This window comes from Aulonocara stuartgranti, assembly GCF_965226115.1.
Source record: "Aulonocara stuartgranti genome assembly, chromosome: 20".
NCBI classification, from domain to species: Eukaryota; Metazoa; Chordata; class Actinopteri; order Cichliformes; family Cichlidae; genus Aulonocara; species Aulonocara stuartgranti.
In genome coordinates this window covers 10746701-10772351 of record NC_138956.1, presented here as the reverse complement: position 1 = coordinate 10772351, position 25651 = coordinate 10746701, and the positions used below count along the sequence as shown (strand labels likewise).

At 40.7% G+C, this 25651-nt stretch overlaps 4 long non-coding RNA genes across 8 annotated transcripts; all 4 read right to left on the bottom strand.

Moving 5' to 3' along the window:
* Positions 1–3123: 3123 nt before the first annotated feature.
* LOC309696351 lies at positions 3124–4330 on the bottom strand. The gene is made up of 2 exons (XR_014273435.1): positions 4085–4330; positions 3124–3654 (listed from the first exon to the last, which is right to left on the bottom strand). It is a non-coding gene; the product is annotated as an uncharacterized lncRNA (long non-coding RNA).
* Positions 4331–6871: 2541 nt separating this feature from the next.
* LOC309697994 lies at positions 6872–7904 on the bottom strand. 3 transcript variants are annotated; one of them, XR_014273974.1, is made up of 2 exons: positions 7338–7904; positions 6872–7162 (listed from the first exon to the last, which is right to left on the bottom strand). It is a non-coding gene; the product is annotated as an uncharacterized lncRNA (long non-coding RNA). The 3 variants fall into 3 exon arrangements; XR_014273975.1 differs by having other exon boundaries at positions 7384–7904; XR_014273976.1 differs by having other exon boundaries at positions 7397–7904.
* Positions 7905–9427: 1523 nt separating this feature from the next.
* Positions 9428–14652, bottom strand: LOC309697608. 3 transcript variants are annotated; one of them, XR_014273861.1, is made up of 4 exons: positions 14600–14652; positions 14397–14514; positions 10376–10530; positions 9428–10101 (listed from the first exon to the last, which is right to left on the bottom strand). It is a non-coding gene; the product is annotated as an uncharacterized lncRNA (long non-coding RNA). The 3 variants fall into 3 exon arrangements; XR_014273862.1 differs by lacking the exon at positions 10376–10530; XR_014273863.1 differs by lacking the exons at positions 14397–14514; positions 14600–14652 and adding an exon at positions 14014–14206.
* Positions 14653–24572: 9920 nt separating this feature from the next.
* LOC309696350 lies at positions 24573–25651 on the bottom strand. Its single transcript, XR_014273434.1, has 2 exons — positions 25538–25651; positions 24573–25103 (listed from the first exon to the last, which is right to left on the bottom strand). It is a non-coding gene; the product is annotated as an uncharacterized lncRNA (long non-coding RNA).

The following is a 25651-nucleotide window of genomic DNA, read 5'->3' as shown; positions in this document are numbered from 1 at the left end:
CGAAAAAGAAAAACCAAACAAACCCAGTCTAATCTGCAGGCCGTGTCCGAGTTCAAATACTTGTTTTGAATTCCAGCTGCAGAAGATAAGGCAGTTTCCTCTACTCTTGGCCCAGATGAGTGTGGTAAAAAGCAAACTTACAAATCAGATGTCCTTGCAGAGCCTTAACTCCATCCTGTACATCCGATATGGACTGAAGCTGTCTGGTGAGGCTTGCTATGAACACCAGCTGCCTGATAATGTTGATGACCCACTCTTTCTGTGAGCCAGCACAGCCTGTGTGTGTGGAGGGATGTCGGAAAAAAACAAAACAAAAAAACAAAAAAACAATTAGCCTGAATTAGGACTAGTTGTCATCATTTTTTTTCACATAGCCACGGTTTTTTCTATGGTCTGTTTTTGGGCCATTAATGTAGTTTGGTAACAGCATTATGCTTAAAAATGTTCATCTTTTACTGTTACCTGTTGTGGATCACAAAGTTTAAAACTACTTAAAAACACACACAAACACAACAAAGTAACTCCACCATGTGTCTATCCGGTCTTTAAGTGATGACGTGATCAATCCTACTTCTGGGCCCAAACTACTCTGCGTTTAATAAGGCTGTTGTGTTTTTAACATGTTTTAATGCTTTGTAACTTGTTCTATTTAATCTCAACAAGCCCCTTACAAAAAGTAAGTGATCACTGTCGGCCTCTCTCAGTTTTTATTACAACTATTCATTTTAAAGCTCAGTTTTTAAAACCTTACCATGTAACTACAGCCCAGGCAATGCAGCAGCACATTAATGACTAACCTGTATGTGGATGGATTATCTCAGTTGTTCTCTTGACTGAAGTTTGGTCCGTTTACAGCATCCTGCCATGCCACTGCATTTGTCCCTAACCATCGGGAACCCTCACCTTAATTCTTATCCAGTGGAAAAAAGTTCCCCTTCATCACTGTGTTAATGTTATGCTAACATAGCTGTTTCGCTAGTCACATAGCACATCACTATATACCAGCTAGCCAAACTTCAGTAACCCTACAAACATCACTGCTGCTTACTTTCCTGTCTTCATGTATGTCAGAAGTGATAGCAGAGCTGTGCCTTTTAATTTGTTTTAGAAATCCCTCAGTCAGAACCTGGTATATTATATTTAGACGGAAACTAGTGAGCTAACTCTCTGCTAACTTCTAACTTCAGACAGATTTTTAACTCTCAGTGATCATTTGACTTTGGGACCTGCAGTGTAGTTTGGGTCCAGACACGCTAATGACCAGACTTAAAGGCCAAATTTCGGGTCACTTTTGCTGGTCCCAAGCCCCAATAAAGAAGCTAGCTTGAAGCTTGACATAAAAAACAATAATTGCTAAGAAAAGTGTAATTTGTAGTTCTAAATATATTCTAAATGCATTTAGATCGTTTTTACTCACTTTATGTCTCTTCCACGATGTTACGTCTCTCTCCTATGTTGGTTACAATTACATAAGCACTTAGCAGGACAGTGGAAAAACCCAGGGCCACAGTGATACTGAGAATTCCACGGTGTTCACTGTCTTCAGCAACCTTACGAGGGCCGGTTGAACGGCTACAGTCTTATCATACACGTGCAGTGTTCCTACAAGCCATAAGGTTACCTTGAGTGAGGAAGATGATGATTGAATGTCCGTCTGAGTCCATAGGTTGAGGTGCAAGCACATTTCTCCCATTCTCCACAGAGGGCAGTGGCGCATAGGTGTGACGTCACTAACACTTAAGTTGCCTTAGAGTGATAGCAGAAAATTGTGAGCGTTACACTTGTATGCGGCTTGACGTAGGCACACATTGGCAGGGATGTGGTTGGAACGGCTGACTAGATAAGGCCTGGTGTCCAGCTAATGAAAAAGAGCCGAAAATTGGGGTGCGGCTGCGCAGGTGTGCACTTTAAATATAGCACTTTTGCCCTGTCATTCCGGGCCGCCGAGTGGCTCATGGGAACGTGACAGGCCCTATGGCAGAGATTGAGGACAGAGGGCAGTGGTTCGAATCCCATGCGGACCATATGCTGGGGACACAAAAAAAAAAAAAAAAAAAAAAAAAATCCCTGGCTCTGAAATTCACTTGCTACGCTTGCTAGAAGCCTACAGAATGGGCTCTCTCTGCCTTTTTTTTTTTTTTTTTTTTTTTACCCCTGTCTCAAAATCTCTTCCATCAATCAATATTGGTTGTTATGGTTGCTATGGACGCCAAACACACCATGCATTGTCGCTTTCTCAATCTCTTCTTCATGTCCGAACAAACGCTCAATTTTGCCTTCATTAACACAAATTATACATCAAAATGTAGGTATTTTTCTTGCCTTTAACAAAATGGCACTGTCATTATTGTAGGAGTTGCCGTTTTCTCGCAAATGGCCTCGAAGCAACACAGTTAAAAAATGTCCACATTCAAAGTCTATGGAGACTTGAGTGAAAATGACAGCTGAAATTCTGTAACAGAGGCGTTTTCAACTCCTCATATCTCCTAGATGTATTTTTCTTTAGAGACCTGAAAACCGCCTTGATTTTTTTTTCCTTTTTTATTAAAGCCTGCTGATTGTTACAGTGAAAGAATGATGTCGACAGTCCGTGTACTTTTGGAGTTACAGAACATTTTGTAAGACGAAGAAACGGCAGTTTTCACCTCTCAGTTGTGGTAAACGCTTGAAATATATTATAGGGCAGGCCGCGGCGTAGAGAACGCGCTTTGGGAGCGAGAGACCCAGGTTGAAATCTAGCCAGTGGCAGTATCTAATATCGTTCCCTAATTCACTTTATAATTACAAATTCTCAACACTTGAACATTCCCACGTGTGTTCTGATCAAAACAGTGCAAGAATGAGCTCTTTAGCTTTTGATTTACAACTTATCCACATTTCTTTGCGGACACTCCTGCATGTCACAAATACATTGCACAAAGCGCATCTGTGGCTGTGTACCATTCGTGGTGCGTTGGCTCCCTCTACTGGTACGCGCCTCATTCAAATGTCGCCACACATTTAAAATTGCAGGGTGTCTTTACACTGTCATAGCTCCTAGATAGATTTCTTCAGAGCTGAAAATCGCTGTGATTATTCACCATAGCCTGCTTTGTCTTACAGTGAAAGAACGATGTCAACGTATAGCATCGTTGGTTACTTTAATTATGTTTGTTTTTTTAAATCAAATCCTACAAAACAGGACCATTGTGACACAAAACCTCTCACACACTAACACAAACTCTTTATACAGATACAGAGCTTTACATGTATAAATAAGGCAGACAAAAATGCATAAAACACAAGCTATCCACAGACTGTCGGTGGACGCCATGTCACTTTATTTTGTTTTTATCTTGTTTCTTTTTGGTGTAGCCTCATTAAACAAAATGTTTATAAAAATGACCACTTTTATTATGAATTATTAGGAAATTAATAATTCATTATTAATTATTTATTATGAACACACCTGCCACCCTCAAGTAGAGGTGGCAGAGAGGAGGCACTTGGAGTTTCGGTCGAGAAAGTGTCCGTGTGACTGAGTCCTGTCCCAGCTCTGCTTCAAGGTCTGTCGGTCCAGCTTGTTGAGGGTCTGAGAGCAAAGACGGATATCCTGGACCAGCTCTGACAAACTGTCCAGGTCTTGACTCTCCCAGGGGCCAGAGACCTGACAACCTGCAGGTTAAGCAACAAAGAATCATTTTATTTCATATCCATAATTTCCATTTTCCCCCCTATAAATATTTGACATCCAAATGTAGCCTGTTAGCTAGCATTCAGCAATGTTTTCTGCTCCATAAAATGGAAAATTAATTCACAGCTAATCTTTTTTTTAAATCTTTAAACCACACTTCTATATTGTAATGTCTGTGTGTGTAATCATCATGTAACACCTCTGTGCATACATACTAAATGTTCAAACTTAGAAATGCGTCAAAAGGAAACGCACTGATAGCAAGAAAGAAACTGTTGCCAAGTACAACTTTGCACAGGTGATAAAAACATCAAAGAAATCCAAATTGTGAATTAGTGTGAAACGGTGAATCTAAGAATAGCTTTAGAAAAAAAAAGGAACTCCATGGAGTATCTCCAAGTTCAGACATACCTTCGAGGTTTAGAAGTGTCAGTGGTCGACGGGCCTCTCTGACAGACGCCAGGATGTTGTGAAGTCCCACTGATGTAACAGACGGATTTCCTGACAGATTCAGACTCACCAGTGTGGGACACGACGAGAGGCACCTGTGAAATAATAAGAAAAAGTCCAACAGGCCAGTAAAGAGTGACAATTTAAACAAAGGCAAAGCCCCACTAACATGAGTAATAACTGAGCCGTAGAAATGACGCCCTCACACACACACCTCGCCAAGGTAGCTACACTGCTGTCTGTCAGCCCATTTGCAGCCAGGCTGAGGTGGGTCAGAGAGCACTCGTCCTGCAAAAACACAAAAGTCTTAACCTGATTGCACAATTATATCTTTCGACAATAAATGACATTGCATGATTTTTGCGTGCACACCTGTGACAGGACTTTGGCGAGGTGTTCCAGTGCCGGGTAATCAGCAGGCCCTCTGCAGACAGCTGACAGGTCCACGTGTGTGAGGCAGTGGAGGGGCAGAGTCTTTAACACCAGCTCAAAGCCGGTGGAGCCCAGGGGATTGAGGGACAGGCACACTGCTTTCAAATGGCCTGTGCCTGAACGTTCAGAAGATGTAAAGTTAGTTGCAGTTTTGCTTATGGATGGGAGTTCAGTGAAGCTTAAGACTTCAGTCAGCTGCTTGTTAGAGAGTCACCTGTGAGCGCGCTGGCTAGCACAGGGCAGCAGGACAGCAGACAGGACAGAGACTCAGACACGCCGTCCCCCAGTGGGTTCATACTGAGGTCCAGCTCCTCCAGGCACTTTGAGTGGAAACGAGCAGAAAAAGCAAATGATCACGAGAGCCAATTCTCTCTGACAGATATCATTGATATGAATCAGGTTAGCTTGTTATTAAGATCTAAGGTAGTTATTAAGACCAGAGGTACTTAAATACAGGTTAGATGGTAAACCTGGAGCTGCCACTATTGGCTAGCTGAGGCCCTTACCGGGAATGCAGGTGCACTCTGTCCCTTTAAAGCATTTACAGCCTTCTCCAGGCCGTCCCCTGTAATGCAGTTGGCAGAAATGTCCAGCAGCTGCAGACGAGGCATGGTGAGCGTTGTGGCAATCAGCTCAGGGAGAAGGTCGTCATACATACGGTTTCCAGAAATTCGCAGCTCCGTGAGGCTGGCCTGAAGTTTTAGGGCACGGAGGAGCGGGCTGAGGGAAGAGGCGGCCAAACCGAGACATTTGGAGTCCTGACACGGAGGAACCCCGGTCCCGAACCTCACATAGCCGGGAGACACGCTTGTTCTCATCTACAGGTAGAAAGAGATGGTACTTCATAACAGAATACAAGAATGCACATGTGTCCGTTTTATAATGCATTTCCTCTGTGTTGCTCACCCACTGCTAGACTTTGACAGGCCTTCTTGTATCGCTCAGGGAGAGGAGGGAGATCCCCACGAGCAAACGTCAGCCAGAACCCACAACACAAACCCATCAGTTATCCTGCACTGGTGCGGGAAAGTGAAGCCAAGGATTCAATCCCAAAAACTGTGATTCCTTCAGTGTCTTCTGGAAGCTGGCTCCAAAAGCAAGTCAGCATCCAGTCTGGTAATAGAAATGGTTCTAATCTTTACAGTTTCTCAGATTGTAGTTTCTCAGGCAGCTTGTTAACATAACCAGCCCTTCACCTTCTTACCAGAATCATACAGTCTAAAACCTGCACGCCTCATCTGGGTAAGAAAGATGAAGTCATTGTGGAAGGACCTAGAACCTCCATTCCTTCTATCAGTGATTTAATGAAAAGACCTCTGTGTCTATGAGAAAGTCTATTTTATGAATTTGGGCCATACTTTGCCTAAGAAAAGGAGTATGCTCACTGGCTGACATGCAAGCTGTTTCACAGTCATAGCCGTCCTCTTGTCACTGTGGGTTGTTTTGTTTTTTTTAAATCCAAGATAGCAACGGTGACAACATTTGTCTTAAACACTCGTGATCAGACTTCATCAACCAATCATGGTAGTCTTCAGCATCTTTTAAATTGTCTGTGGTCCAAGTATGGTCACTTCTGGCTCTCCTCAGTGTCACCTCACCTCTTCATTTGTGTGCAGGACGGCCAGTAGCTGGTCCTGCGGGGAGAGCAGAGCGCCTTCTTTCTGCAGAGAGAGACGAGGCAGGAGGCCACATTTCTGGTAGTAACGCTGAGCTGCCTGCTCACACAGCCACGACACAGAGCAGGAGTTGGCCTCACTGGGATGCAGAGCAATGACCGGCGATTAAACAGAAATTAAAAACAAAACAACAACAACAACAAAAAAACACTATACCAATCAGATTGGGATTTATTTTTATGTACTGCTCAAACTTAAAACTTTTCACCGACCTTTGTGGAACTGGGATCAGGAAGACGTCTTCCTGAACCCGGACCCTCATTCTGATTGGTGGAGGAAGTGACGTGGGCATAGGAGCAACCAAAGTTTGAGTTGGAGGCTAGAGTAAACAAAATAAAACATTCAAGCACTGTTAAAACATCTGTATTTAATGTCGTCAACTCTTTGTAGAAAGACAAAGCAGAGTCTGTGGAGGGATCAGAAAGTCTAAACATCAGGAAAGTAAAAGTTTGTCAGGTGATGCTACAAAACACCAAGGTATAACTATATGTGGCGAGACGAGGATGGGGTATAAAGTAAATACTCTTTGCAGTTTTAAAAAGACAACGCCACCCTGGGAATTTCACCCAGAGAATACTGGAAGTAACACTAAATCACCAGAAAGGCACTTAGGTTCGCTATACTCAGTCCAGAGACGAGGTTCAATGATCAACAAATTCACAATTTATTAATAATTATTTAAAACACCATATAAAAGCACAATCATAAATATTCAAGTACAAATATGCTTAAAAAGGTATTCAGAGCTGAGGCTTACCAGTGGAGGGGCAGGGATGCCACACACAAACTAAAGAAAGAAAACACACCCAAAACACAAGTGCAACACACTATCACACACACTCACACTAATAAACTAAACAAGGCAGGTGTGTACACTCAAGGGATCCCACCACCAAGGCACCCTAGTCTCCTCCACGTCGGCACTCCGCATCTGAATAAAAAGAAACAAAGAAAATTTTAATATATTACAACAAACTAATGTGTAGCACCGGGGGATAACCCAACTGCAAGACCACACTGGTGATCCACAGCTAGAAAAAGGGCCTCCCACCAGTGGTGTAACAGAGAATCCAAACTACAAATCAAAAAGCAATAAAACAACATACAATCTGAATAAAACTCTAAAATCTGGAGCAAACGGAATCGCCGTACTGCTCCAACTTGCCGTCCACACGACGATAAGTTAACAGTCAATCAATATGCACGCCAGCTGACTCCGATAACCGGCATGCATATGGCCGTTGTCCTCGCCGACGTCCACTGAAAAAGCTGACAGCAGCAGGGAAAGAATTCTCACAACGGGAACAGACGGTAAAAGCACAGCAAGGCAAAACAGCAGCACTTCAGTTCACGTAGCTTGGCGCAAAACTAAGGCCCACACTTCCTGCGAAACATAATAAATAATTACTATAAAAGAACAATAGAAGGCAGAGAGCGTAACAAAAGTTGATTACGTACCAAGTAAGCCGGGTCATAGAATGTAAGCAGAATAGCTCAGAGGAGGCTTCTATAGCTACGACCAGCCGCGATGGAGACTTTAGAGGAGTAACCCACAAACGATCTCTACCACACCGAGGAAGTCAGGTGACCAAAAAGGAGATCACAGGCAAGCAATGCAGAGACACTCAAATGGCCACTATTTATACCAGCGCCCCCTAATGGGCCAGGCTGAAAGTGGGTTGGACCGCGGGATAACATTCATCCTGCCACATATATATAAGATCCGAAATGGGCGATGTCATCTTTTACTCCTGGACAAAGCCCACGGCATCCAGGCTGCAGAAATATGTAAAAACAGCTCGCCCGTTTTGATCAGCTCGCGCTCATTTACTTCCACATTCATCACTGTTCAAAATGAATCAGAAATGAAGACACATCATCTTCAAGTTATATCCCCTAGTGACACTGAATTATAGTTATTCTCTCACTGAGTGTGCATTTCCTGAATAATTCATGTGTAGTCTCACTCTGACTATCACCTTTTCACACTTGGAGTGACTTATTCACAATCACTGTGTTGTGTGTATTTCCTTAGTTAGTGTTACTCCATCCGTAACTAACAAACAGCAAAAGAGCATTCCACTTCTGACCTAAGCATGGATAAGGAGAGGTGGGGGCGGTGTGTCTGATCTCCAATCGTCATCATCTGCATCCCCAAGCTGTTCTTTCTCTGAGAGAGGCCTCTACTGGACAGGGAGGAAACTACAGATCCTGAAAGAAAAAGGGCACAACAAGCTAGAAAAGTGGGAAAAGCACGAAAAAGAAAAACCAAACAAACCCAGTCTAATCTGCAGGCCGTATCCGAGTTCAAATACTTGTTTTGAATTCCAGCTGCAGAAGATAAGGCAGTTTCCTCTACTCTTGGCCCAGATGAGTGTGGTAAAAAGCAAACTTACAAATCAGATGTCCTTGCAGAGCCTTAACTCCATCCTGTACATCCGATATGGACTGAAGCTGTCTGGTGAGGCTTGCTATGAACACCAGCTGCCTGATAATGTTGATGACCCACTCTTTCTGTGAGCCAGCACAGCCTGTGTGTGTGGAGGGATGTCGGAAAAAAACAAAACAAAAAAACAATTAGCCTGAATTAGGACTAGTTGTCATCATTTTTTTTCACATAGCTACGGTTTTTTCTATGGTCTGTTTTTGGGCCATTAATGTAGTTTGGTAACAGCATTATGCTTAAAAATGTTCATCTTTTACTGTTACCTGTTGTGGATCACAAAGTTTAAAACTACTTAAAAACACACACAAACACAACAAAGTAACTCCACCATGTGTCTATCCGGTCTTTAAGTGATGACGTGATCAATCCTACTTCTGGGCCCAAACTACTCTGCGTTTAATAAGGCTGTTGTGTTTTTAACATGTTTTAATGCTTTGTAACTTGTTCTATTTAATCTCAACAAGCCCCTTACAAAAAGTAAGTGATCACTGTCGGCCTCTCTCAGTTTTTATTACAACTATTCATTTTAAAGCTCAGTTTTTAAAACCTTACCATGTAACTACAGCCCAGGCAATGCAGCAGCACATTAATGACTAACCTGTATGTGGATGGATTATCTCAGTTGTTCTCTTGACTGAAGTTTGGTCCGTTTACAGCATCCTGCCATGCCACTGCATTTGTCCCTAACCATCGGGAAGCTACGGTGGCCCTGAGAGGCCAAACGGACTGCAACTTCAGAAAACACTTGCAAAACATTAACAGTGCAGTGAATCCTGCTTGTTCCGTAATATTCAGGACTGCAAACCGAGCAGCATCACTGACTTTCAGCCTGTTGTGTTTGTGGATATATGACTGACTTTAATTATCCACAAAATCATCAGATTCTCTGTAAGATTAAGGTCGACTATCTGGCGTATAAAGTAAAGGCTTTAAAACAAAGTAAATGCTGAAAGTACAAACATCGCTAATGTCACATAACTTTGCCGGCATGTGGCCAACAGTAATGTTCTAATGTTCCTCATTATTAAACATTAGCACATAAATAAGTGACATATTATTCAGAACTTACTTTTGAAAGTTTACTCTTTGGCCACTCCACTTCTTTGAAGTGTCTCCCAGTCCCAGTGCACTTGTTAGCATGTTTTGGTTCGTGCAACTGGTCCGTCCGGTTATTGTCTCCCCAGAAACATTTCTGTTGTATTTTTTTCCTATTTCCGTTGTGTTGTGTGTGCTTTTGCAGCGTTTTTCTTTTTGCAGCATTTTTCTTTTTGCAAGTGTTTTTCTTTTTGCAGCATTTTCCTTTTTGCAAGTGTTTTCTGAAGTTGCAGTCCGTTTGGCCTCTCAGGGCCACCGTACCTTTGTTTGGCCTGCTAGAATGGTGCCCGGAGGCCACGCCCCCTCCCGTGACATCACGTTCCAAAGCCCTATAGACAATAACACCAAATTTAAAAGAAAGAAGAAGAAAAAAGAATGTTACTGTTACATTTTGTTATGACATCATTATGATGTCATAGTAGTGAATCTATAAGTAGGGGTAAGAATCCCAAACTTTCAGTCAGTTTATTTGCAACACTCAAGATTGCAGCATTCAAAGGTAAACCTGAGAAACATTTTAAAACAGTTGAACCTTTAACACAGTCACTTCATCAACACTCTAACATGTCTCAGAGTAAACACGGCAAAAGTCAACAAGCTTACGCTGGCTTTACTACAATGGACCACCAAAATCCAGAGCCAAATTCTGAAGAAACACATTTCCAGCTTCCACTCAAGAGGAAGCGAGGCCCGCATTATGCTGCACAGAATTGCAGAAGTCCCGACAGCTGCTCTCCACCAAGGAAAAAGAGACGAATCTGTGAAGAAAAAACTGTGTTGAAAAGACGATACAGTCAGATTTCAAAAGGCAGCAAAAACAACTCTGAGAGCTACTCTCCAGAGAGAAAGAGGATGAGAATAGACACTGAGAAAAAAGAAACAGCAGTGACTCCGAGCATCCAAAAAGGTTCTTCTTCAAGGACTATCCAACTCCAAGTTCAGAAAAAGAACAATATGAACTTGAGTGATACCAAAACCTCTCAAAACACACCAAAAGACAACAAGAGTCCAGAACAAGCAGCAGTGACACAGAGCATCCAGAAAAGTTATGCGCCAAGGACTTTCCAACAACTAGTTGAGAAAATGGACGTTACGACCTCGAGTGATACCATAACCTCTGAAAACACTCCAAAAGACAACAAGAGTCCAGAACAAGCAGCAGTGACACAGAGCATCCAGAAAAGTTATGCGCCAAGGACTTTCCAACAACTAGTTGAGAAAATGGACGTTACGACCTCGAGTGATACCATAACCTCTGAAAACACTCCAAAATACAACAAGAGGCCAGAACAAGCAGCAGTGACACAGAGCATCCAGAAAAGTTCTTCGTCAAGGACTATCCAACACGTAGTTGAGAAAATGGACGTTACGACCTCGAGTGATACCATAACCTCTGAAAACACTCCAAAATACAACAAGAGGCCAGAACAAGCAGCAGTGACACAGAGCATCCAGAAAAGTTCTTTGTCAAGGAATATCCGACACGTAGTTGAGAAAATTAACGTTACGACCTCGAGTGATACCATAACCTCTGAAAACACTCCAAAATACAACAAGAGGCCAGAACAAGCAGCAGTGACACAGAGCATCCAGAAAAGTTATGCGCCAAGGACTTTCCAACAACTAGTTGAGAAAATGGACGTTACGACCTCGAGTGATACCATAACCTCTGAAAACACTCCAAAATACAACAAGAGGCCAGAACAAGCAGCAGTGACACAGAGCATCCAGAAAAGTTATGCGCCAAGGACTTTCCAACAACTAGTTGAGAAAATGGACGTTACGACCTCGAGTGATACCATAACCTCTGAAAACACTCCAAAATACAACAAGAGGCCAGAACAAGCAGCAGTGACACAGAGCATCCAGAAAAGTTCTTCGTCAAGGACTATCCAACACGTAGTTGAGAAAATGGACAATATGACCTTGAGTGATACCAAAACCTCTGAAAACACACTGAAAGACAACAAGAGGCCAGAACAAGCAGCAGTGACACAGAGCATCCAGAAAAGTTCTTCGTCAAGGACTATCCAACAACTAGTTGAGAAAATGGACAATATGACCTTGAGTGATACCAAAACCTCTGAAAACACACTGAAAGACAACAAGAGGCCAGAACAAGCAGCAGTGACACAGAGCATCCGAAAAAGTTTTCCGCCAAAGAATATCCAACACCTAGTTAAAACAATGAACGATATGACCTTGGGTGATACCAAAACATCTGAAAACACACTGAAAGACAACAAGAGGCCAGAACAATCAGTAGTGACACAGAGCATCCAAAAAAGTCCCTGGTCCAGGACTATCCGACTCCCAGGTCAGAAAACAAACGATACGGCCTTGAGCGATACCAACACCTGTGAAAACACACCGAAAAAGAAAGAGAGCCCAGAAGACCAGAGAGAAACAAACGTGTGGATCATTGGGTCCAGTTACATTAGACGAGCCAAGGGTGAAGCAAAAGAGATTTTCGGAGAAAATTTCGGACTTAATACCAAAGTCCAGTGGTTTGGCAAACGAGGAATGCGCTGGGGGGGAGTCCTTCCTTGTTTTTATAAGGAGCTATCCACACAGAGCCCACCTGACATACTGGTAATCCATGCTGGGGGCAATGATTTGGGACTCTTTTCTGCTTATGAACTTTCTTCTGTCATTGAGAAGGAATTGATGCAATTGCACACAGAGTTCCCCTCAATGACAATTGCATATTCATCCATCAATGAGCGTCAAGTGTGGATATATGGAAATCCAGGCGAAATCAATAAGGACAGGAAGACTGTGAATGCCAGCATTAGAAAGGCTGTCGACCGCTTCGATGGAGTGATTATTGAGCATCCGCACATCAGGTTTTTTGACAACTCCATTTTTTTACACAACGGAGTTCGTTTCTCCAAGAAAGGAAATGAACTGTTTCTGACAAGCATCCGCACGGCCATCCAGAAAAGTCTTCAGTCACGTCACTGAAAACTGACTTGAGACATTTCTTTCACAGTCCAGAAAACCATACGTTGTTCATTTTAGGCAATGTGAGCAACATATAGCTAACGTGTGCTCTCTTTTTTCTTTTCCTCTGCCTCTCACCCCCCAACCAGTCATGACAGATGGCTGCCCCTTTCTTAGCCTGGTTCTGTCAAAGGTTTCTCCCTTTTTATAAGGGAGTTTTTCCTTTCCACCGTTGCCCAGCGCTTGCTATTAAAGGAGATCATTCGATTGTTGGGGTTGATAGTTTAGAATCTAAACTAAACTAATAAACATAAAACATCAGGTGAGGGGTTCACATAGCATGGAGCACTACAAAAATTACAAATAAAAACATGTAATTGGTGGCAAATCAAAAATAAAATAAAAAAAATTGAAAAATATCTCTTACTGCTCTGTTTATTTCCTTAAATGAACACTTGTACTTTTTGTCATAGAAGAATAAGAATATTAATATAAATATGAACACCAAGGCGTTCCCAGGCCAGCCGAGAGATATAATCTCTCCAGCCTGTCTTGGGTCTGCCCCGGGGCCAAATGCCTGGTGGCACCCTTGCCTCCATGGGCACCTTAACTCATCACTTTTGGCGCAGAGAATGTATTTTATGAACTAATATTAGTAGGCTGAAGCCTTTTATTTGAGCTGTGATTGTTTTTGTTATTAAGATACATATTAATATGTTTTTTTAAGGATCAAGATGTGGGTTTGTTTTTCCAGCTTTGTTAACAGTTGTTTTTTCAGAGATCAGATGTCCTCACAGGACAACATATACAAAAATATGATTTTACAGAATATGATGCATTGGTGTGGATTAAACAGTGTAATAGTTTTGATATTTACCTTAAAGAGCAGTAACCTTAATCAATATTGCACAGATAGAGAAAATCAGCAAAGTTATTGGCTTTAGTTTTGATATTTTGCCAGTAAAACAGTTTTATGTCTCCTGAGGTCTTTTCATTGTTTTATTGTTTCTTTTGCTAAAGAAAAATATCCCTGCCATTCCTCATTGTTAGCTAATCATGAATCCATCACTGGATCACACCCAATTGCTAGCACAATAATCATGTTTAAGGTTGTGAGCTGGTGTCTGATTTGTGTTTTCGTTAAATTAAGGCATCATCTGCACAAATGAACCACTTCATCAGAAAACAGAAAACTAAGTGTCTGTCATGGTCCTGAGTCTGTGTTGCCTTATGCTTTTGTTCATTCCGAGTATGTATTCTGCTGTGATTTTGCCATTTGTTAGGTTTCTGTTCTTTACCTGCCTGCTCCCACTTCTGTGTTCCCTCTGTCTGTCCTCGGTGTTATTGTGTCTACTTATGAGTCCGCCTGTCAAGTTCAGTGCCCTGTCTGGTTCTCTGTCCTGTTTTATTCTGAAAGTTCATGTTTCATGTCAGTGTGTTCAGTTTTACCACTCCCCTGTCTCGTTAGCCTAATTTCTCCCAGCTGTGTCTCCCTCCCTCCTCCTCAATCACCATGCTAACCAGGTCTTCATCTATTGGAGATTGTTCTCCTGAGGAAAGACAATAAAGACAAAGCACAAATATAAATATCACACACGGAACGTATTACAGTTGTATAATATTGTTATATCATTTAGTAACATTACTGCATCCTATATTATCATTGCATTTGATGGCTCACCTGGTCTTGCTCCACAATTGGTGTTCCCCTTATTCTCATGCAAAGCTCTGTAGTGCCTAAGCATGGATGAGGTGTTGTTGTTATATCCCAGCTCCCTGGCACATAGCAAACACTTCACCTTGTACAAAAGTAAAGCCGCTTAACATAAATTGTATTGCACCATCATTATTATGAAAATACATCTTCTGTAGAAATTTACATACCTTGTTGGGAGGAATAAAATCAAAATGTTCCCACACAGGGGAGGACATCCTCCTGTTCTTAGCTGGCTCCATTCTCTCCTGACTTTCTCTCCTCACTCTCATAAACCTCCAAACTGTCTCCAAACTCTCACTAACCCCAACTCTCCATCAAACACCTACATTTTGAATGAAGTCTGAGGGGTTTATATCGCTGTCATATCTCGCGACAAAGTTCGAACCACTTCATGAACCAGTCACGTGGTACAGCCGGGCAGCGAGGCTTCGGACGTCATCATTTTCAGCTCTTCCCATAAATGAAGCAAGCCTGATACGCGCATCGCGGAAACGCCCCCTCAATTACTCGACACAAGCTTCGAAGCCTCGATACAGAACGTCACATCACTAGTGTTTGGTTTAAGTTGAGTTCTTTAGGTTTCCCCAGTTTAGGTTTGTTTGCTCCCCGCTCTGCTCCTCCTGTTTTTGTCACCTTATCACCTCTGTAAATAAACATTCACTCGCACCCCAGCCAGTGCCTGCATTTTGGATCCTTTTCTCAATTCACCACACGACTGCTGCGCAGCCGTGAAAGTGTCTGATGCTAAAATACCACATATGTTCCCTCCTATAACAAAAATTAAAAACTAAGGATTGTTTACAGTATGATATTTTTTATCAGATATGTTCCCATTAGTTTGTGTAGGAATTATTAAACTGCATAGTGACAACCAAAAAACTGGTTCACTCACACCTTAGACCGATGTTGGACAACATGCCTTCCTCTAATGTTAAGTCAGTCTTTGCATTTTTTCCAGGTAACTCCCACAGGCATGACATGATGATTAAAGCTTGGATGTGTAATCTGTCGTGTGTATTATGTGCTCTCCAGCAAGATAAATTCATGTTTTTTATATAGTTTAACAAAACTGTTTGCAACATAGGGTACAGAGGCCTGTTGATTCAAACAGGTTTGTTTAGATGCACCTTTTTTGAGTGCATGTTTTGTATGATAAGTTTTAATCTAAATAAACTCTTTAATTAGCAGCTTTAAATAACAGTCATCATACCCTGCAGAATTAGAGACGGAGCAGCCGGGCTATGTAAAAAGCATCCAAAATGCCGAAAAAGATAAAAAGATTGCATACCTGGAAAGTAAGGTCGCTGACCTGGAACAATACTCCAGGATAAACGACGTCATCATCACTGGGCTCCATATTAAACCCCGGTCATACGCTCAGGCGGTGACCGCTGACAGCAACGAGGAACCTGGAGAGCTTGACATTAGCTCCACGGAACAACAGGTGGCTGCTTTCCTGCGGTCCAAAGGGATTGCCCTGGACTGTAACTCTGTCGAAGCATGCCACCCTCTTCCCAGGAGGAACGGCAACATACCGGCTATTATATTAAGGTTTGTAAATCGAAAGCACAAGATTACGCTGCTGAAACAAGGAAGAAAATTAAAAGGATCTAATGTCTTTATCAATGAACATCTAACCAAACACAACGCTGAAATAGCCAAAAAAGCGCGACACCTTAAGAAGCTGGGAAAAATCCAAGGCACTTGGACGACGAACTGCAAAATATTCATTAAACTAAACGGATCACCAGAGGAAGCCAAAGTTCTGACCATTAAAAATATGGCGGATCTCGAAAAATATCAGTGAGCAACACGATCTGGACGGCAAACAAGGTAACAGACAACCACACACTCACTTATGACACACACTGGAAGGAAGAACTCAGATACATCTGGAAGAATCAGCTGCATCAGTCAGACAGTTGCAGAATATGATCAATTGGAACTGAAAACATTTAACTATATGGATCACAATACACACGACTTGGAATATGAAATAGATCCAGACAACAACTTTTTCTCATCTAACAATAACAATTGCTGCTACTATACAAATAAAGACTACAATCAGAGGATTAAAACTGAGAATAAATTATCAATTATCCACTTTAACTGTAGAAGTCTATGCTAATTTTAGTCATATCAAAGAATATCTTAACCAGTTTTCACATCCATTTAGTGTCATTGCCTTATCAGAAACTTGGATCAATATGGAAAAAGGAACAGACTTTGAACTGGAGGGTTATGAATTCACATTTATAACTAGGCGAAACAAAGGAGGAGGAGGAGTGGCCTTGTATGTGGACAAATCCTTGAAATTTAATGTGGTGGAAAAGATGACGATGGTGATTGATAATGTACTAGAATGTATTACAGTTGAAATTTGTAAAGAAAAAAGTAAAAATGTAATCATTAGCTGTATATACAGAGCTCCAGGTAGTAGTATTGAGACATTTAAAGACTGGATAGAAGAAACATTTATTGAAATAGCTCGCAAAAAAGTTTTCATTTGTGGAGACTTCAATATTGATTTGCTAAACCCAAATAAACATAAAACCACTGAGGAATTTATAAACACAATGCACTGTATGAATCTATTCCCTAAAATTACTAGACCTCCCAGGATTACATCACATTGTGCAACTCTCATAGACAACATTTTTGCAAATGACATTGAAAATAAGACTGTAAGTGGACTCCTGATTAACGACATAAGTGACCATCTTCCAATTTTTACAATCTATGATAGGAATTACAAGATCAATAAAATGGACAGTAAAAAAGAGTACAGACGAGTAAGAACAGAAGAAAGAATGAATGCATTTAAAAAAGATTTATTGAAGGAAAACTGGGGTGAAGTATATCAGGAACAGGACGTTAATAGTGCTTATAATAAATTCCTTAGAATATTTACATTACTGTACAATACCAACTGTCCAATAAAGCAATATAGTAGGAAACAGAAATATATGGACTGTCCATGGATAACAAAAGGTCTGCAAAATGCATGTATAAAGAAAAATGCTCTATACAGAGAGTTCTTAAGAACGAGAACTAAAGATGCTGAAATCAGATACAAAAGATATAAAAATAGGTTAACTAATATACTTAGATTTAGTAAAAAGGAATACTATAAGAAGCAATTAGATATAAATAGAAATAATAATAAAAGATTATGGGAAATCCTGAACAGTGTTATAAAATGTGGGACTGGACAAAAGAACTATCCCAAGTATTTCATTTGTAATGACCATGAAGAATACAATATGGATGTTGTGGCAAATAGTCTCAATGAATTCTTTGTAACTGCTGGACCAAATTTAGCAAGAACAATCACTCATCCTGGGAAAGCACAGGAAAAACCCGTTACACTGATTGACAGAAATCCATATTCTATGTTTCTCACAGCTGTTGATGAAAATGAAGTTCTTGAAATTGTCAAAAAATGTAAAAATCACAAATCTTTGGATTGTAATGATATTGATATGATAGTGGTTAAAAGAGTCATTGAGGCTATTATAAAACCATTTACATACATCTGTAATTTATCATTTCAAACTGGTCGATTTCCAGACAGAATGAAAATAGCAAAAGTTATACCTCTATACAAATCTGGAAACAAACACCATTTCACAAACTACAGGCCTGTCTCTTTACTACCTCAATTCTCAAAAGTTCTTGAAAAACTGTTTAAAAACAGACTGGAAAAATTTATAGATAAACATAAACTACTCACTGAGAGTCAGTACGGATTCAGATCAAGCAGATCAACATCATCGGCACTATTAGATTCAATAGAATACATCACAAATTCCATAGACAAAAAGCAATATGTGGCTGGGTTATTCATAGACTTGACAAAGGCATTTGACACTATAGATCATGATATATTAATAAGAAAACTGGAACGTTATGGTGTCAGAGGGGTAGTTTTAGATTGGGTCCGGAGTTATTTAAGTGACAGAAAGCAGTTTGTGAAAATAAATGGTGGTTGCTCCTTATGTATGGACATTGCTTGTGGTGTACCCCAAGGGTCAGTTTTGGGTCCAAAATTCTTCAACTTGTACATTAACGACATCTGTAAAGTGTCCAAAGTATTAAAAATGGTTCTCTTTGCTGACGATACAAACATTTTTTGCTCTGGTGATGATCTGCAGAATTTATTGGAGGATATGACTAATGAAATAAGTAAAGTGAAGTTCTGGCTTGATAAAAACAAATTATCATTAAATTTGAATAAATCTAAACTTATGTTATTTGGAAATAGTAGTTTAAATACAAATGCAAAGATTCAAATAAATGGTGTTGATATTGAAAGAGTCAGTGAAAATAAATTTCTGGGGGTAATAATAGATGAAAAACTTAACTGGAGAGCTCACGTAAGATATATTCATTCCAAAGTATCACGAAGCATTGCAGTACTAAACAAGGCAAAACAGGTATTCGACAGAACATCACTTCATATTCTCTACTGTTCACTGGTTTCACCATACTTAAGCTATTGTGCAGAGGTCTGGGGCAATAACTATAAAACCACATTACATTCACTTTTTACTCTTCAAAAGAAAGCAATTCGAATCATCCACAATGCAGGTTATAGGGAACATACAAACTCACTATTTTTGCAGTCTGAAATATTGAAAATTGACGATATAGTGAAATTCCAAACAGCACAAATTCTATTCAAAGCAAAAAATAAAGAACTGCCAGGTAATATTCAGAGTATGTTTTTTTTGAAAGAAGGAAGTTATAATTTAAGAGGTTTTTGTAACTTCAAAACAATGAAGGTACGTACTACAAGAAAAGGCTTTTGTGTTTCTGTTCAAGGAGTGAAACTATGGAACAAACTGAATATGGAATTAAAGCAATGTCCAAACATAAAACTGTTCAAAAAGAGTTATAAAAATATGATCTTCTCGATCTATAAAGAAAAGGAAAATATTTAAATTAAGTGAATGTCTCTATTTAAAAACAAACAAACAAAAAATTCATGATGTGATATTATAGTATATAGTATATCAGAAATCTGTTCACTATTTTTATTACAAATTATATCAGTAAGGAAGCTGACTAAATATTCACTGATAATTTATGGGACAGGGGTGGGATTAAATAAGTGTATACTTCTTCCCACTCCCTTTCAACATGTAAATTAATCAGAATGGTTTTTTGTATGTAATTTGTATAGTATATTTTTTTTCTCTCATTTCTTTTCTAAATGTACTTGTATATTGTTCACATGTTGAAATAAATTACCAATCAATCAATCAATCAATCAATAAGGGGGCGTGTTCGCAGTCATGTCCAGAGACGCTACACCACGAGTTACTACTGAGCAGACTCTGGCTCCAAAAGTGGAACATGGCAGCGCCCACAAGCGGGATATTTTGGCTTCATTTTCGCAGAATGGGAGGAAGTGCTGTCAGCATCCAGTCTGGTAATAGAAATGGTTCTAATCTTTACAGTTTCTCAGATTGTAGTTTCTCAGGCAGCTTGTTAACATAACCAGCCCTTCACCTTCTTACCAGAATCATACAGTCTAAAACCTGCACGCCTCATCTGGGTAAGAAAGATGAAGTCATTGTGGAAGGACCTAGAACCTCCATTCCTTCTATCAGTGATTTAATGAAAAGACCTCTGTGTCTATGAGAAAGTCTATTTTATGAATTTGGGCCATACTTTGCCTAAGAAAAGGAGTATGCTCACTGGCTGACATGCAAGCTGTTTCACAGTCATAGCCGTCCTCTTGTCACTGTGGGTTGTTTTTTTTATTTTTAAATCCAAGATAGCAACGGTGACAACATTTGTCTTAAACACTCGTGATCAGACTTCATCAACCAATCATGGTAGTCTTCAGCATCTTTTAAATTGTCTGTGGTCCAAGTATGGTCACTTCTGGCTCTCCTCAGTGTCACCTCACCTCTTCATTTGTGTGCAGGACAGCCAGTAGCTGGTCCTGCGGGGAGAGCAGAGCGCCTTCTTTCTGCAGAGAGAGACGAGGCAGGAGGCCACATTTCTGGTAGTAACGCTGAGCTGCCTGCTCACACAGCCACGACACAGAGCAGGAGTTGGCCTCACTGGGATGCAGAGCAATGACCGGCGATTAAACAGAAATTAAAAACAAAACAACAACAACAACAAAAAAACACTATACCAATCAGATTGGGATTTATTTTTATGTACTGCTCAAACTTAAAACTTTTCACCGACCTTTGTGGAACTGGGATCAGGAAGACGTCTTCCTGAACCCGGACCCTCATTCTGATTGGTGGAGGAAGTGACGTGGGCATAGGAGCAACCAAAGTTTGAGTTGGAGGCTAGAGTAAACAAAATAAAACATTCAAGCACTGTTAAAACATCTGTATTTAATGTCGTCAACTCTTTGTAGAAAGACAAAGCAGAGTCTGTGGAGGGATCAGAAAGTCTAAACATCAGGAAAGTAAAAGTTTGTCAGGTGATGCTACAAAACACCAAGGTATAACTATATATAAGATCCGAAATGGGCGATGTCATCTTTTACTCGTGGACAAAGCCCACGGCATCCAGGCTGCAGAAATATGTAAAAACAGCTCGCCCGTTTTGATCAGCTCGCGCTCATTTACTTCCACATTCATCACTGTTCAAAATGAATCAGAAATGAAGACACATCATCTTCAAGTTATATCCCCTAGTGACACTGAATTATAGTTATTCTCTCACTGAGTGTGCATTTCCTGAATAATTCATGTGTAGTCTCACTCTGACTATCACCTTTTCACACTTGGAGTGACTTATTCACAATCACTGTGTTGTGTGTATTTCCTTAGTTAGTGTTACTCCATCCGTAACTAACAAACAGCAAAAGAGCATTCCACTTCTGACCTAAGCATGGATAAGGAGAGGTAGGGGCGGTGTGTCTGATCTCCAATCGTCATCATCTGCATCCCCAAGCTGTTCTTTCTCTGAGAGAGGCCTCTACTGGACAGGGAGGAAACTGCAGATCCTGAAAGAAAAAGGGCACAACAAGCTAGAAAAGTGGGAAAAGCACGAAAAAGAAAAACCAAACAAACCCAGTCTAATCTGCAGGCCGTGTCCGAGTTCAAATACTTGTTTTGAATTCCAGCTGCAGAAGATAAGGCAGTTTCCTCTACTCTTGGCCCAGATGAGTGTGGTAAAAAGCAAACTTACAAATCAGATGTCCTTGCAGAGCCTTAACTCCATCCTGTACATCCGATATGGACTGAAGCTGTCTGGTGAGGCTTGCTATGAACACCAGTTGCCTGATAATGTTGATGACCCACTCTTTCTGTGAGCCAGCACAGCCTGTGTGTGTGGAGGGATGTCGGAAAAAAACAAAACAAAAAAACAATTAGCCTGAATTAGGACTAGTTGTCATCATTTTTTTTCACATAGCCACGGTTTTTTCTATGGTCTGTTTTTGGGCCATTAATGTAGTTTGGTAACAGCATTATGCTTAAAAATGTTCATCTTTTACTGTTACCTGTTGTGGATCACAAAGTTTAAAACTACTTAAAAACACACACAAACACAACAAAGTAACTCCACCATGTGTCTATCCGGTCTTTAAGTGATGACGTGATCAATCCTACTTCTGGGCCCAAACTACTCTGCGTTTAATAAGGCTGTTGTGTTTTTAACATGTTTTAATGCTTTGTAACTTGTTCTATTTAATCTCAACAAGCCCCTTACAAAAAGTAAGTGATCACTGTCGGCCTCTCTCAGTTTTTATTACAACTATTCATTTTAAAGCTCAGTTTTTAAAACCTTACCATGTAACTACAGCCCAGGCAATGCAGCAGCACATTAATGACTAACCTGTATGTGGATGGATTATCTCAGTTGTTCTCTTGACTGAAGTTTGGTCCGTTTACAGCATCCTGCCATGCCACTGCATTTGTCCCTAACCATCGGGAACCCTCACCTTAATTCTTATCCAGTGGAAAAAAGTTCCCCTTCATCACTGTGTTAATGTTATGCTAACATAGCTGTTTCGCTAGTCACATAGCACATCACTATATACCAGCAAGCCAAACTTCAGTAACCCTACAAACATCACTGCTGCTTACTTTCCTGTCTTCATGTATGTCAGAAGTGATAGCAGAGCTGTGCCTTTTAATTTGTTTTAGAAATCCCTCAGTCAGAACCTGGTATATTATATTTAGACGGAAACTAGTGAGCTAACTCTCTGCTAACTTCTAACTTCAGACAGATTTTTAACTCTCAGTGATCATTTGACTTTGGGACCTGCAGTGTAGTTTGGGTCCAGACACGCTAATGACCAGACTTAAAGACCAAATTTCGGGTCACTTTTGCTGGTCCCAAGCCCCAATAAAGAAGCTAGCTTGAAGCTTGACATAAAAAACAATAATTGCTAAGAAAAGTGTAATTTGTAGTTCTAAATATATTCTAAATGCATTTAGATCGTTTTTACTCACTTTATGTCTCTTCCACGATGTTACGTCTCTCTCCTATGTTGGTTACAATTACATAAGCACTTAGCAGGACAGTGGAAAAACCCAGGGCCACAGTGATACTGAGAATTCCACGGTGTTCACTGTCTTCAGCAACCTTACGAGGGCCGGTTGAACGGCTACAGTCTTATCATACACGTGCAGTGTTCCTACAAGCCATAAGGTTACCTTGAGTGAAGAAGATGATGATTGAATGTCCGTCTGAGTCCATAGGTTGAGGTGCAAGCACATTTCTCCCATTCTCCACAGAGGGCAGTGGCGCATAGGTGTGACGTCACTAACACTTAAGTTGCCTTAGAGTGATAGCAGAAAATTGTGAGCGTTACACTTGTATGCGGCTTGACGTAGGCACACATTGGCAGGGATGTGGTTGGAACGGCTGACTAGATAAGGCCTGGTGTCCAGCTAATGAAAAAGAGCCGAAAATTGGGGTGCGGCTGCGCAGGTGTGCACTTTAAATATAGCACTTTTGCCCTGTCATTCCGGGCCGCCGAGTGGCTCATGGGAACGTGACAGGCCCTATGGCAGAGATTGAGGACAGAGGGCAGTGGTTCGAATCCCATGCGGACCATATGCTGGGGACACAAAAAAAAAAAAAAAAAAAAAATCCCTGGCTCTGAAATTCACTTGCTACGCTTGCTAGAAGCCTACAGGCGAGCCTACAGAATGGGCTCTCTCTGCCTTTTTTTTTTTTTTTACCCCTGTCTCAAAATCTCTTCCATCAATCAATATTGGTTGTTATGGTTGCTATGGACGCCAAACACACCATGCATTGTCGCTTTCGCAATCTCTTCTTCATGTCCGAACAAACGCTCAATTTTGCCTTCATTAACACAAATTATACATCAAAATGTAGGTATTTTTCTTGCCTTTAACAAAATGGCACTGTCATTATTGTAGGAGTTGCCGTTTTCTCGCAAATGGCCTCGAAGCAACACAGTTAAAAAATGTCCACATTCAAAGTCTATGGAGACTTGAGTGAAAATGACAGCTGAAATTCTGTAACAGAGGCGTTTTCAACTCCTCATATCTCCTAGATGTATTTTTCTTTAGAGACCTGAAAACCGCCTTGATTTTTTTTCCTTTTTTATTAAAGCCTGCTGATTGTTACAGTGAAAGAATGATGTCGACAGTCCGTGTACTTTTGGAGTTACAGAACATTTTGTAAGACGAAGAAACGGCAGTTTTCACCTCTCAGTTGTGGTAAACGCTTGAAATATATTATAGGGCAGGCCGCGGCGTAGAGAACGCGCTTTGGGAGCGAGAGACCCAGGTTGAAATCTAGCCAGTGGCAGTATCTAATATCGTTCCCTAATTCACTTTATAATTACAAATTCTCAACACTTGAACATTCCCACGTGTGTTCTGATCAAAACAGTGCAAGAATGAGCTCTTTAGCTTTTGATTTACAACTTATCCACATTTCTTTGCGGACACTCCTGCATGTCACAAATACATTGCACAAAGCGCATCTGTGGCTGTGTACCATTCGTGGTGCGTTGGCTCCCTCTACTGGTACGCGCCTCATTCAAATGTCGCCACACATTTAAAATTGCAGGGTGTCTTTACACTGTCATAGCTCCTAGATAGATTTCTTCAGAGCTGAAAATCGCTGTGATTATTCACCATAGCCTGCTTTGTCTTACAGTGAAAGAACGATGTCAACGTATAGCATCGTTGGTTACTTTAATTATGTTTGTTTTTTTAAATCAAATCCTACAAAACAGGACCATTGTGACACAAAACCTCTCACACACTAACACAAACTCTTTATACAGATACAGAGCTTTACATGTATAAATAAGGCAGACAAAAATGCATAAAACACAAGCTATCCACAGACTGTCGGTGGACGCCATGTCACTTTATTTTGTTTTTATCTTGTTTCTTTTTGGTGTAGCCTCATTAAACAAAATGTTTATAAAAATGACCACTTTTATTATGAATTATTAGGAAATTAATAATTCATTATTAATTATTTATTATGAACACACCTGCCACCCTCAAGTAGAGGTGGCAGAGAGGAGGCACTTGGAGTTTCGGTCGAGAAAGTGTCCGTGTGACTGAGTCCTGTCCCAGCTCTGCTTCAAGGTCTGTCGGTCCAGCTTGTTGAGGGTCTGAGAGCAAAGACGGATATCCTGGACCAGCTCTGACAAACTGTCCAGGTCTTGACTCTCCCAGGGGCCAGAGACCTGACAACCTGCAGGTTAAGCAACAAAGAATCATTTTATTTCATATCCATAATTTCCATTTTCCCCCCTATAAATATTTGACATCCAAATGTAGCCTGTTAGCTAGCGTTCCGCAATGTTTTCTGCTCCATAAAATGGAAAATTAATTCACAGCTAATCTTTTTTTTTTTAAATCTTTAAACCACACTTCTATATTGTAATGTCTGTGTGTGTAATCATCATGTAACACCTCTGTGCATACATACTAAATGTTCAAACTTAGAAATGCGTCAAAAGGAAACGCACTGATAGCAAGAAAGAAACTGTTGCCAAGTACAACTTTGCACAGGTGATAAAAACATCAAAGAAATCCAAATTGTGAATTAGTGTGAAACGGTGAATCTAAGAATAGCTTTAGAAAAAAAAAAGGAACTCCATGGAGTATCTCCAAGTTCAGACATACCTTCGAGGTTTAGAAGTGTCAGTGGTCGACGGGCCTCTCTGACAGACGCCAGGATGTTGTGAAGTCCCACTGATGTAACAGACGGATTTCCTGACAGATTCAGACTCACCAGTG